Genomic DNA, 15,367 nt, shown 5'->3' on the forward strand with positions numbered 1-15,367 from the left:
TAAAATCACAAAAAACTCCAAAATATTCTCTTTAAAACAATTAAAATATCCTTACTGGCACATCATGGTCATGTTGGACCTGAAAACAAACAAACTCTTTTGGCATGAAGCCTTCATCAGCAAGTCAAAAAAGTATTTTCACTTTGCTTAAAGTAGAGCCGACATGACTGTCAGAGAATCTGTAGGTGGAAAAGTTGATTTCTAACTAAACTTTTAAGCAAAAATCCCAAACGTCCACTGGTTACAGCATGTTAAATGTAAGGATTTGCTGTTTCTTATCATTACAAATTAAATATCTTAGGTAGAATATACAGGATTTGTCAGTTTCTGTTTATAAATGCACTGGAAAGACAGTGGACTGTTGAGTCTGATTCCCAGGTCATTAAATACAGATGCTTTGGGTTGGTAAAGCAAAATAAAGACAAAATAAGGAACTACAAGCAGAAGGCGCAGTCTCTGCAGATACAGAACCAGCACATAATTTTACTGGGTCATAAATTACGATTGAGAGGAAATAACAGGTAACTGTGTTTCCTGCTAGCTAGAAGCCATGACTTCTGGGCAAATTACGGAATACATCGGATACTTCAGAGAGTAAGGAAGAAGTTGGCACGCATGACTAAATGTGAATGAAACTTAAATATTGACCCGTCCATGAACACGATTTCTGCCTGAATCATGTGAGATAGATTTTCACACTACATCACGACACTATCAACTTACGTCTTTTTGTTATTGTATTAATGTGACAGAGGCCTTTAGCAGCAGAAATTGTATGATGTACATTTAAATGTCAGTTTTGGTCCGCCAGACAAAGCAAGCAACCTGAAGATGTCACATTGAGCATTTTGCACTACTTTCTGTCATTTTATAGAAAAAAACTAATCAAAAAATAATCAGCAGATTTATTAATAATAAAAAAAACAGTTGCAACCCTATTGAAATATAATGAGCAAATGCAGACTTGGTGTCTTACAGATCTTATGCGTTTAAATCAGTTTTTTTCAAACTAACTGTTGGGGAACAAAAATGTTGCATGTATGGAGCAACGTTGGTACAACTTGGACTAAGACAGGGAATCAATAGTCAATACCTTTAAGTTATCGACTGAAATAATGTAGTACCAAGTAGTATCAGACTTATCCAGTCAAACAATACCTGTTTGATCAATTTTGTACCCAGATATGGAAAAAAAATCACCAACTACTGCAAGCATTCTTTGATTTAATGTGACACGTGATTGGCCCAGTACTGCAGCAGCTACATGCACATGTGGCATTTGGGGAAGGAATATTTTAGGAATGCTTCCCTTCACAAGATGGGTTTCAAATGAAGCAGAAAAAAAGGCATAAAATAAAATAAGAACTGACACTAGTATCATAAATTTTTTAATGATACTTAGCCCTAAACTTAACCATTGTCACATCTACAGCCATACATCACCAAACATTCAATCATTAAAATAATCAAATAAAAAGGGCAAATTCACTCCTCAGTATCTCATGTTTGAATTACTCCTTTTTCTGACTAACTGCTGGGGAGCAGAAATGTTGAATGCATGGAGCACTGTTGGTTCAACATGACCATGGTCACTACCACAGCCATACATCACCACACTCTCAGACACATGCGCCTCTTTATCGCCCTCTAGTGTCGACTGCTGCTCTCAGCCTTCAATCACTGCTTGTTAAAACCTCCAGCTGACACTTTCTCAACTCTGTGCCCTGATTTTTGAGCTCACATCTGCACAAAGTTACAACCAGACAGCATTTGTTTGGCTGTGTGGCTGTTTTTTGTTTTTTTTTTTTTCTTACTGTATGTCATGTTTGTGTCTGTGAGCGTGTGTGTCGGGAGCAGGGAGTATCAGACACTCACACACTCAGCAGATGAAAGCTTTGCCAATACTGCGAATCCCCTGAGGGTCACGGCAATATTGATGTGACCACTGGTGTGTGTGTGTGTGTGTGTGTGTGTGTGTGTGTGTGTGCTGCCGGTGCATGTCAGTATTTGTGCATGCATGCAGTTGTCTGTTGCATTGGTGCATGTCACCTCTAAAATCCGAAAAGGGCACTGTGAAACATGCCAGCAACCTCTAACCACTGATTCAGACCAGCTCATTCTAACATCCACCGCAGGCTTTTTTTTTTTTTTTTTTTCCTCCTCGCTGATCTCTGGAGCTGGAGCGTCTGAGCCTCTGACACCTGGGAGGTATGTGTGACAGAGTGGGGAGGCGCTGGCTGGAAGAGGATGAATAACTGACCTATCACATCCACATTGACTGAGTTAATTAATATAAGTAGAGCAGGGGATTCTTAGCTCACTTTTCACTGTATGGATTTGCTGTCTCCTCACATTTGGTATGTTTTATGTCTATTCAATGCAAATCCAATGCGTTCTGTCCCGCGGCCCAATCATGACAGCTAATTTTGGTATGTGAGCGGTTCTGATAGGGCGGATTTTAATTGTGGCACAACGCGGGGCCTCTGTGTGACTGATTGATATAAAATCTCATGTGAATGGATGTCAAATTGCAGCAGAGTGAACTGTTAAAAGGCTCACATTGTGTGCATTATATTTCCGCTTGAGGCTTTTGTAGACTTCTTGTCAATTGGTATGCAGCTTTTAAATTTGATGAAGCTAAAATTAGGGCTGCAACAAACGATTATTTTCAATGCTGATTAATCTGTCTTATTTTTTCTAGTAATCGATCAGTTGTTTGGTTTATAAAATGCCAGAAAATGGTGAGAAATGTTGATCAGTGCCAAAGATGACGTCCAAATGTCTTTTATGATGTTAGTTTACTAACATAGAGGACCAGAAGCTGAAATCAGACTCAAAATGATTAATTGATTATCAAAATAGTTGGTGATTAATTGAATAGTTGATCATTTATCAGTTAATTGACTAATTGTTACAGCTCTACAAAATAGGGTTGTTACAATACTAGAATTCTAGTCTTAAATGTTACTCAATACCTCTTTCAATACATAGCAAAATAAAGAAAGTCTTCGGCACACAAAAAATATGCTTTTTTAAAAATTATTAACCTGCACACAGCGCCAACCTCACTGAACACTGTCTGATTTTTAAATTATGCCAGATTTCAGCGATTATTTTCATTGTTGATTGAAATGTTGATCAGTGTTTCCCAAAGCACAAGATGACGTCCTCAAATGTCCTGATTTGTCCACAACCCAAAGATACTGAGTTTATCCACATAGAGGAGTAAAAAATACACAAAATATTCACATTTAAGAAGCTTGAACCAGAGACTTTTAATGTTATTTTCATTTAAAAAAATTACTTAAACCGATTTATCGATTATCAAAACAGTTAGCGATTATCTCTGCCAGGCATAATCCTGGAAGGGATTGTGTGATAGCTTGCGTGTGTGTGTACATGTGAGTCGTGTGTGTGTGACCGTTGGAGCAGGTGGTAGTCTGCAGCTAATCTTGTACAGTACTGGACCGATCAGCCTATTTTTTTTGTGTTCAAATCCATGACTGTGTGCAGAAGGACCTCTGTGTTTTACAAAAAGTTCCAAAACTCTATTTTATGTCTCCAAGCTGACGATAGCCGTGGCCACAGGCATTATGTTTTTGGGTCATCCCATTCTTGTAAACTAAATATCTCAAGAACGCCTTGAGGGAACAAATGTCCACTTAGACTCAAGGATGATCTGATTAAATTTTGGAGGTCAAAGGTCAACGTCACTTTAACCTGACTGCCATCCCATTCTCACTATCGTGATCTCTCAGGAATGCTTGGAAAATTTGGTTCAAACGTCCATTTGGACTCAAGGATGATCTGCTTATATTTTGGTGGTCAAAGTTCAAGGTCACTGTAACCTAACAAACCTTTTGGCCATAACTCAAGAAATCATATGCGAATTATGACCAGATCAATCAAAATGTTGGTGAAACACACAGGTTACATCCAAATATGCTTTTCACGCTGTCTGGTGTAGATCTACACTCTTAGTGAGTGCACTCTTCCAGTTAAATAGTTGACAACCGATCAATTGATTGATTAATCATTGCAGCTCTTGCTAAAATACAATGTTTTGAGAGAACAGAGGAGGTTGGATGTCGACGCAGACATTAGGAGAAGGAAGCTGTGAGAGCTAGAGAGGAGGGACAGGGAGGAAGGACAAGGAAATCCTCATAGACTCTGAGACTCTCTTATACATGCAAACACTCTTTCTTCTTCTTTGTGGGTGTGAAAGACAAGAGAGGAGGGAGAGAGGAGGGAGATGACACAAGCAGGACAGACAGGAAGACAGGCAGAAGAAGGTGGGAAATGGAGAGAAAAGGAGGGGAAAGAGAGCAAGAAAGAGCTCCACTGCCTAGTCTTAATCTGAGCTGTTCTGATCAATAGCCCATTTCCCATTGTTGCCAGAGCTGTTCGATCGCTACACCACGGAATTAACACACCCACTTTAATCTAGGGGGAGAGGAGCGAGAGGAGGGAGAGGAGGGAGGGGGGGAAGGGAAAAAGGGGAAGAAGGGGGTTAAGGGGGTGAGTGGGGAGCAGCTGTGGAGGCATTCTCAAATGAAATCAAATCTAATTGTTATCACTGTAGCTGCTGCACTTATTACGACCACTGTTACAATTATCCACCCACCATATAGCTCTTTTTTCTCCCTCTCATACCTCGCGTCATGTGGTGTAAACTGGACGTAAATAATCCGAATTAGTGTTTATTTGTTTCATTTTGCCGGCTGTAGATTGGATTGGGAGGTTGAGGAGAGGGGGCGTGGGGGGTGGCGGCGGTGTGGAAAGGCTCGGCTCATTCCTCGGTGACAGGGAATGGGGTTTGTGGTCAGGTATATTGTGCCGGATACACTCTAACATCTGGGTGTCTCAATTCAGCTCGGCTGCAGCTGTGAGACTGTTGCAGCGAGGTTTCATGAGATAATGCTGTTATGTTACGAGAATGTGTTCATGATCGCAGTGGAACCTTATTATTAAATGTTGGAGGGTTTGTTCTGGTCGCACCAATCAGACATTTTTTTTTTTCTACTGGTCATTTCATATTGTGTGTTTTCATGTGTGGCAACCTGAAAACATGACTGGAAAAGTCAGTTCACAAAAAAAAAAAAAAATTAAAATAAACTAAACAAAATTATATATATATTTTCTCACTTACCTCTACTGGTACCTATGCTGATATTTGCTTTATGTGGCCACAGTATGAGATAACTGTCACCCCAATATAATGGATGTGAACTGATTTTCAATTATAGTGACCACAGCAATAAAAAGTGGGAGTTAAATTCAACATCAATGCGTCTTTCCAAAAATAAGTCCTGGTCACTCAAAATAATCCACAGACCTCAAAATGAATATGTCGAGAGTTTCAAGTCAGACTATTTCTTATCAAAGAAAACTACTACATACAGTAAGCCGTCGCCAAAACGTTACAGCTCCACAAACCTCGCTATTTCTTTGCGCCTTTTAGTTTAATGCACGACGAAAACAATGAACAGCGCCCATCGCCCGCTAGCAGAGTATGAGTTTACTAAGCTGACTCAAACTGGAAACACGATCCTCACAGAAGAACCAGAAAAATGAAAGGCTATCTATGAACAAAATGAAAGCGCAACGAAAACTTAGGAGAGAATAGAAGCACGAGTTTATATGATACATCTATGGATGTAATGTACCGTAAGTGTGTGCCTTCAGTTTCCTCAACTAGCCGAGAGGTCTGGATCCTTTTTCACAGGAAAACAATGGCCTCAGGAAACACCACATCAGAATTCATGGGAAAGGTGAACAACACAAGTGTCACAGTGAAGGAAGGCTGTGTTCAGTCACATTGTATATACTGAAATCTTCTGGAGCTCCACAACAACCAAACAGTCGTCGTTGGGTTATTTAATACATTACCATGAAAGTGCTAGCTGGTCTTATTTGTCAAAACTAAAGCTAACCTGGCTAAAACAAGCTAGCCTCGACAAGGAGCTAACATTTCAGCTGACGTGTATGTAACATTGTGGTGTAGTGTTATTTTAACAACTCGCCTGCGGACATCAGCTACAGTTGTCGAGGCCGCTGGTGGGGATGTTTGATTGACCTGACAACTTGAAACTTCATTTTTCAAAATAAGGGGAAGCTCTAAAGATTTAACGCCAGGCAGCAAAATGAACTCTTTTGTCCACTGGACAAATGGCTAAAAAATTGTCACAGTTTACCAGCCACTCAACAGATAACCACTGCTTTTTGGCTGGTGAGTGAAGCAAATCTACCAGTCATTTTTATAGTTTTTACTGGCATTTCAATCACCACTTACGGGCCACTAAAAGTATGTGGTGGCGGCTCGGAAAAATCCTACTTGTTATACTTTTGGGTTAAGCTGCCCTCTAACGTTAAAGATATTTAGTGTCATCAGTCATGTCTTTTCTTGTAAAAAGTCTGGTGTAATCAATAACACTGGGGCTATTAAGAGAATTAATTAACTGCAGGAACTGATAAAAGTAAGTGAGAAAAGGTTTTGTTGTTGTTATATTTCATTTTTTGTGATCTGACACTATACTTGTTTGGACTGTGCAGCCAACGTAAAACAGCAAGTCTATTAAATTCATGAAATTTGTTGTCTTTGTTTGCCATCACTTGAAACCGAAACTCATCTCGGTTGCGATATTTTTCGTGCTTTGTCATAAATACATTAACAGCAGGTATGACATGTCTTTGAAGAGAATGTCCGTGAAGACCATGACATGTACAGCGATTACATTCTGCCACCACACAAAATGTAATAAGCATCAGCTTAGAGAACATCCATAATTTCATATCATACAGAGTGCAGGCAATCTATTTAAACCCCATTGGTCACACCAGCTACAGTGACTGCCATTATTTCTGTGTAGTCATTGTGTATTTCTTTTTAAGTGAGATACATGAAATGACATACATCATATAATATGCACTGCTGTGATTAAAGAGCCCAGAGAGGCAATCAAAGTCATTTCCCCTTTCACAACAAAGCTTTCAAACATCCACTTCTCCATTACTAAAGTGAACACTTGTGCTTTCTCAGTACTAACTCTTGAGTTGAGCTGTTGAATATTGTAGTCTACAGCTTTAGGTGTTGCCGTTGGAGTCTTTGCTTACTGCCTTCCACTGAGACAGCTTGAAGGGAAAACACAGCACAGAAGCTCTTCCCTGCCACCCAAGGCTATACCCAACTTTTTCCTCCAATCCATTCTACTTACTCCAGTCCTTTTGAAGTAATTTCATAACAGAGCAATTTTCTCGTTAGCGTTTGGCTTTAATTGTGGGTAATTAAGCGTGCTCCAGCAGTAGAGAGAGCGCTGTTCGGAGGACTGGGGGGAAATTAGCTGTAGTTCAGCTGTGAAATATGGGGTTAAGTGGGAGACGGTAGGGAGAGGGGAGAGCCGAGGGGGGTCAGTGACTCCAAAACAGGGGGCACGCCGTCTAAAAGGAAAGCTGCTTTGGGTGTAGCGGAAGATGGGAGGGTAGCAGAAAGAAGGAGGGGAACACAAATGAGTAGTTTTAGCAAAAGACACAATTCGAAAACAGAAGCTCAACGAGGCTGAAGGAGGAACTGTGGGGAGCGCAAGAAAAAAATGATTTGAAGGAGAAAGGATGTTTAAAGGGAAAACTCCCCACTTTTGATGCAGATCTCCGGTCAGTGTTGATGGTAAAAGTATTCAGTGGAAGATGTTCTTCTTCCTGCACCAGTGAAGTCACAGTGATGTCACTGTTAAGTAGGAACTACAGGCTATTTTAGCTTTCTAGATTTCTAGTCTATGCCTCTGGGTAGCCAGGGGGTGTGCTAGATAGGGCAGCCCCCAAATAGTTGACGAGACATGGGTTGAGTCTTGCCACACACAGCTGTTTGGGGTGGGGGTTGTCTGCACTGAATGAAATGTCACTGCAACCCTTATGCTATGGTTTGGACAACACAGTAACAGCTACAGGTTAGGATGGTGATACACTGCAATATTCAGGAATACTGGGAATTTTACCAATAATTTTGTGCCAATCCACTGAAACTGAAATATAGAAAGCTATAATTTAGCACTACTTGCACGTCATCATAAGGTAATCTGAGTATTTTATGGATGACTTAGTGCCTACATTCTCAAACTTTGGTGAGCAAGGACTCAGACCCCTCGAGAAGTACGTGGAGGAATCTCGATGAATGAAATTTAGACTATGAGATTGCTGAAATGTAATTTAAACTAAGTTTTGTTTTTCCTGTACTGTGTTAGGGGCTGCCAACAGTTAACACTAAATTATCTTCTTGTTAGAAGTAAACCTGTTTCCTATATGAATTTTCTGTACTTGAATAGGGTAGAACTACACTACTGTATTGTAACGTTGGTCATAATGGCGGTTTCTGAGTTGGTACAGAGAGTTAAATGTTTGAGAAACAATGATTTAACAAGAGTGCATTTAATGGCATGATGTTGCTAACAAATGCAGGAAGTGTGACAGTAAAGGAGCTACACTACAGACAATCTGAAAAGCGTTCAGCATGAGGAAAACAGTTAAGTTGTGCATGAGAAAAGATGTGTGTCTGAAAGTGCATCTGAACATGTACTTTAATTCGACAGATTCAGTATGACATGTCTCAGCAAATATTACTGCAAACATTTTATTGATGCATTGGGTCAAAAATCTAGACAAAATCATGCTTATTGTTTATGTTATTTTACATGCGGGACATGTTGGGACCAAAATGACTAATAAATTGAGTACAAGTTATCGAGAGCGTGTTGATTTTGCTTTCTTCACGTTTCAGTAAACAAAACGAGCACATTTCACCCATCACCTCCCTTGAAGCAACAGTGTGCGTATACGAGCAAAACCCTGGGGTGGCACTAACTGTCAGCAAGTGGATTATGGACTTTACACAGAGTGACCCTTGATTAAATGCGGCACCCTGCTGAACAGAGCCCCTGCCTTTCGCATCCATTAATGCTTTCATTTTAACCCCATAACAGCCATAAACGTCGCTGCGGCCATAAAGCAGATGAGGAATGATTGGAGCCATTGACTGTACTGTCAAATGCTCAGTGGATGGGGACATACTCCGTTGGGCCCTTTATGAGAGCTTCATCCCTCGGTGGAACCATCCCCACTGACTATAATGAACCTGTTAAAGCCTCTATAAATATTGGCTCCCATGCTTAGCGATCGTTTGAATACCTCCGAAATGGAGCGCCGTTTGCAAACAAGTGGCTGGGCGTTGGAGGTGGTGAAGCTAATACCTAATCAATGGAGGGATGCTCCCATGCAGTGGGTCCTCACAGAGCCTTGATTCATACAGAGGGTGCGGATATAATAAGGTTTAGAATAAGCACAAAACTACCGTATTGATTAACACATTATCAGCGTCAATAGGAAAAGTTCTTTCAGGAAGAGCTGCTGGGGTATTGGCATTGGCCATGTAGGAAAAACATATCAAGACTGCAGTGGGAACTAAACATCTTCCTGCCAGCTCCAGTGAGGAATTCAGACTTAAGAAGTCTCAGGCAGGGTCCTTCTCCCCATGTTAGGAGCAGGTGTTAAAGATTAGATGTGAGTCCAGGAAATCCAAACATCCCCCAGTTGACAAAAGGAAGATTTTCTCCATGATGAAGGGAGATATTTAGCTTTACACGGTCTTAAAGGGATGGTTTAGATTTTTTGAAGTGGGTTGAATGAGGTATAGTAAGTGTATTACCCACAGAAGATGGCGCTTGGCACGTCCCCAGTTTGGAGATGCAGCAGGAGCACTGGTGTATGAAGCCAGGCAATGTGCTGCTGTGGACAGGGTCAGCAGCAAAGATATTTTAGTCACCTAAAAAAAAATCATTATCAGTTTAAGTGTATACTATATTTTCACCACTTTATGTCAGACAGCCTTTTCAAACGGGAAACTTACATAAGCCAAATATCGCATTCTCCAAAGACACCAGACTCCTGTTGCAATAACAATAACTTTACCTTGCTGTGCACAGGAGTTGCTGGTCTAACACTGCCTTGATTGCTTATTTTGTGACTTTGGTGTATCTGAAATAACTATTCAAAACACCAAAGTCACACAATAACTCAAACAAACTAACTGAGGCGGCAGTGGACCACCAATCCCTGTGTCCTGTGAGGAAAAAATAAGTGTGGTTGCTTTGGAGAGAGCCATGTTTAACCTGTTTAACAGCAGTTTCCCATCAGAAAATGCTGTCTGACAGCAAGGTAAAGTGGTGCAAAAACTGATATTGATCATTTCTATTTTAGGTGAGATTTTTTTAGTTGTCTGAAACACGTTTTGCTGCTAAAACTGTCCACAGAAGCACATTGTTTAGCATCTTACACCAGTACTCCTGCTGTTCACTGCCATCTACTGCAGGTAATACACTGACTATGGATAAGTACCTCACCTACAAACAACCAGAAAATTCCAACTACCCCTTGAAGTGTACATTTTAATTTTAAACTTAAAGACTATCACTTAATTTCCAGGTAGAATGTTATATGAAAATTTAGAGCCATATTAACCAACACAGTTTGTGCCACTACGAGATACTGCAGTGAACCTGGGTGTACGCAAGCATCCTTACCGGCTTCACAGTAAACCACAACACGACTCCGGACAATTAGTATTATCATTTAATATTTTAACTATCATTAAAACCATTTTTGATCACTGCACTATAACTCACAGTAAATACTGTCCAGCATCAACCAAAGTTAGCGAATGTTTCCCAGGTGTAGGTTCAGCAGGAAGTTGCACCAATGAATACATGGACACTGTAAAGGACATGATGCAATTTCAAACTGCTGAAAGGTTCTCAATATAAAATTAAATGCAATGATTTCAGTGTGTCTGTTAACACTTTTAGAACATTTCTAGCACATTTTAACAAACCACAATAATACTGATAATTGTGCAATTTTTTTCGCTATAAAAAAGGTGAAATTTTCATACTGCTTCATCTCTAGTCCTTTACTTTTGCCATCTAATGGAATTTTTGACTTGCTGTTCAAAAGCAAACACTTCAAACAAGCTGAAAAAAGGACATTTCTCTACATTTTGTCATCAAAAAGAAGGGGAGTGTTTTAACAGACTACTCATCAGTTGCATTATAGATTGGTAGATATGCAATAATTCATGAATGAAGTCAAAAAATGAAACGTTTCATCTCCTGTAAAGGCATTTGACAAATCACTGTAGCTTTTGCAAAGGTAATGCTTCAGTCGAAGCAGCAAAACACAGGCAGAAAAAAACTGAACAAATTAGTATGACTCAAAACTACGATCAATCTACATACTTAATATGCTTTTTACCGGAGGTGTTTTAATGCACATGTATTTTTACTCATCTGATACATACAGTTTTGATCGTATGAAGAAAAAAACAATACATGTATTTATTTTGTCTTATCTTTCTAGTGAAACCACTTAAAGCAGATCATTTATTGGTCAGGCTCCCATGTTAGATGCTACACTCTCTGTACCTTGCAAATCATTTGTTCAGATTATTTATGTTATTGTATTAAAGCTATATTAACCAAATATGAACTATTTAACATCAGCAGCTGTGTTGCACCGTCACCAACTGACATTTTTCATCATTCATTTTTGTGTAACTGCTTGGCTAACACGGACACAGATGACATTCTTCATTTCCCCGCACATTTAGAGCAGTATAATTTCATGTCGCACATTGGATTTTGATCTATAAATGAGAAAAACGGCTGGAGCCATCTCAGTTTTACAAGTGATGTTATTGACCTTGTGTGACACGAACTTGAAATCAATGAAAAGGTCACGCTGACAGTATCCAGGGAGGGCTTTTTTCGGATGCTGTATATGTCAGGAGAGGAACCACAAGAAAAGGGAGTGCATGAGAAGCAGTTTGACGCTTTTAACAATATTTTACAGTGAACATCTATGCAGTATTGAAGTAGTCCTGTCTAAGAAATATCTTTTATATGTTTTAAATGTGGTTGTTGCTGTTGTATGTAAATAAATAAGATTGTTGATAAAATGTAGAAAAAAATTCAAAGATATTAGCTGGTGGTGATTTTGTAAAATCAGAATAAAACTGCAAACGTTGAGGTGCATGATGGTGTTCATATCCATGTGTTCTGTGTGTGGTGAAAGACTACATGTGACCTTAACTAATAATGAGCACACTGGCTTGTTTTGAAATTATTATGAAGAGAACATAAAGCTTGCAAAGATGTATAAACTTAATCCAACATTGTATGAGTTCACAAAGTCAGTTTCCCATGCTGCATCAAAGCCAATAGCTCCTGAGTGTCTGTATCAGTTGGACATCGAAGATTAAAGTCTCACTTCTGCTCTCTGTGTTTGGGAAGGAGTTCTTAATAATCACAAAAAAAGAGCAAATGTTAACATCTTAAACTGGGTGAAATTCCCTTTTTATCACAGCATCCGCAAGTTAAATTGGACCATATTTGTTTGCTTAGCGATGTATAAATTGTATATGTGATAGGAGGCTGTTTGTGCACCACAATGCAAAAAAGGATGAACAACATTTCTAATGGTAAATTTTAAGAAACATATTAAAAGAGGTCTCCAGACATGTCAGAGCTTATGAATTTTAGACACATAAGACATCAGCTACCTCTAGCCGCTGCTAAACTCTTGCATTCGATGATTTTCTCATTCTGTGCCACATGTTGGTTCCAGGCAGGTGTGATGGCACTAAAACCATTACGCACCCTTTACAAACAATCCGTCTGCCATCATTGTACCATTATTCAAATGTATAAATAACTGACCTTTGCCAGTTTTCTTTGCTGTGTGTCTGATTCATGATGTTGCGCCACTACTACTTAAGCAGTGTGTGTGATCCTGCAGGGACAATGTAAGGGGGACCAGAGCATCAGAAGTGACTGCTCGGCTAAACTGCTTTCAGACAATCAGCATTAACAGTCAGAGCAGCAAGTAAATAGAATTCAATTCACATCCATATCAGAGAGCTCCAGTATTTTTAAAACAACACTTAAACCACAGCTCAGTACAAATCAATCATGCGATTACTAAACCTCTGCATGGAACCAGCAGTTTTTCATGAGGTGACTACATAATAAATACTGTATTTACATCGGTGGTTCTCAAACTGGGGTCTGGGGACCAACATGGTCCCTTGATTGGGATGTAGGGGATCCCCAGCAAAAGGAGGAATAGAATATTTTAACTTTTATCACATTTTTTTCAGTTGGAACAACAAGAAATGAGATAGGGTTGGACGTTTTGATTGGTTGTAATTCATAGTGATCCTAGCTTGAAGACTATCTCCAAACCTAGAAAAAAATATCATCAGAGGGGATTCCTTAAGACAAAGTTCTCTCTAATTGAGGAAAAAAGCTTTGGCAAACCCCTGTTGTCATGATGTTTTATGTGTGGTTTGTGTATCATTGTAGACTTTGTTAATTCCTTAATTATTTGTTAAATAAGTGCATGGACCCTGTTAAATAATCTGAGCAAAATCAACTGACATGTTCCTGTGCTATAAGAAAATAAAGATACCACTTGAATATAACATTAAGATATGATTCCCTGTTCATAATTAAGGAAGCAGGAATGCATTTACGTGAGCTGAATGGTTATGGTCACTTTCACGCATACAGTATAGAGAATAATCCGCAATACCATGGGAAAAAATAAGATAAGATTGATCCCCCCTGAAATGACACAGTAGCACAAAAAAAGTAGCAGTGCAAGGGGAAATGTAGTAAGAAATAAAACAAAAATAGAGTCCACAATAAATAAGATAAAACAGAACAATTATACAATGACTGAGGATGTGCAATGTGCATATAGATGTGTAATGTGCAAATGTTAAAGTCATATGGACTGTTTATGTGCATGTGAAATATGTCAGTAGAGTACAGACTGTGCAAAATGTCAATGAAATATGAATGTTTATATATATGCAACATATTACTTAAATATAGACTTTTGTTACACATGTACAATATGTCTATGAAATATAGACAGTTATATATACAGATGTACAATAACTGTCATTTAAACTGTGAGTGTTGGTTTATAGACAAGTCATCAAATATTGAAATATAAGTCTGTGCAAGAGCATATGCACGTGCAACTACGCTGTGTTGACTTGGACAACTTTTTTTTGAAGTGAACATTGTTATTCCCCAAGTTCATGTTCCTCTTCCTCGACCGCTCTCCTACTTTTCATCTCACATTTGTCGAGCATCATCCTCTCTCTCCCGCCTGTCTGGGTCCCTGAAGCAGTAGCAGTAGGATATAAATCACAAATGCAACGCGCAAACACGTTTTCACTTAAAAAAAAAAAAAAAAGCAGAAACCTTTTAGGAATTGTTGCCGATCTATTTGGAGGGAGACGTATTGCGTACTGCGCGCTGTGTTCGACAACTCTCCGGCGCTCAAGCGTCCACACACAGAGCCTACACATCAATCAATTTCTGCAGGAGGTGCGCACGTTTCCCCGCTCACCAAAGTGCATTATATTTCTCACGAGAATCTTATTTCTGACGCGTTTGTCTATTATTAATGCCACTTGTCCGCAACAGAATAGGGAAGTAGGACGCTTACCTTCACCGATGCACCTTCATTGACTTGACCAGCAGCTCCCACTTCACTTGGGTTGATGGGGAATCCTGTCGACTTGCGCCGAGGACTGAGGGTAATCTGGGCAATTTAACAGATCGGACCGCGCATCCTTCCTCCTGCATTAAACTACATTGGTGAAGAGTTAGACTGACATGATCTATGACTCGCTGTGTGAGTGAATACCGCCCGTAGGGAGGGAGGGAGAGGGGGGAAAAAAAATCAGGATGAGAGGGATGAAGAGGAAGCAGCGCGCAGGACTATAGCGAGAGAAAAGTTGTCCTCGGAGCAAGAAAAAGTTGACAGGAGAAAAGGGGGACTCCACTGCAACCGGTCCGAAACAGTGATGTAAGGGGGGGAAAAAAGAGGGAGGAACGGGCAGGTGTTTGGGGAGAGGAGATCCGGGTGCAGGGAGGGATGAGAGCGCAGAGAGAAGAAGAAGGGGGAGGAAAAAGAGAAACCTCCAGCTCACATCAGCCCCACTGCATTTAAGTTTCTATCAGCTGCAGCCTGTGTTCTGCACGAAAATTGACCTGCACAGTGAAGAGAGCGCACAAGGAAAATATATGTAGACGGGTGGTGGCCAGAAAGCGGATCGATCGGGTTATAATTTTGTCCAAAGTCGGGGGAAAATAAAGTTCATGGAGGAATGAAATTTGAAAACAGATGGCGAATCCCGTCGCCCCTAAATAAGATTCGATCTTTGGGAATGGAGTGTAGATAATATTTGGTTGGACGTTTGATGAAAATGACGGATTTTTCATTTTGGACAGGTGGGGGTAGATGGAGT

At 39.9% G+C, this 15,367-nt stretch overlaps 1 protein-coding gene across 1 annotated transcript in view; it reads right to left on the bottom strand.

Moving 5' to 3' along the window:
• The window catches only part of erfl1 (Ets2 repressor factor like 1), a 92,270-nt gene extending 77,172 nt beyond the window's left edge, over positions 1–15,098 (bottom strand). The window contains exon 1 of the mRNA XM_084725750.1: positions 14,563–15,098. The gene's annotated coding sequence lies outside the window, so the exon portion shown is untranslated. The remainder of the gene's footprint in view (positions 1–14,562) is intronic.
• Positions 15,099–15,367: the final 269 nt, after the last annotated feature.

This window comes from Lutjanus erythropterus, chromosome 9, assembly GCF_056507025.1.
Source record: "Lutjanus erythropterus isolate fLutEry1 chromosome 9, fLutEry1.hap2, whole genome shotgun sequence".
NCBI classification, from domain to species: Eukaryota; Metazoa; Chordata; class Actinopteri; order Lutjaniformes; family Lutjanidae; genus Lutjanus; species Lutjanus erythropterus.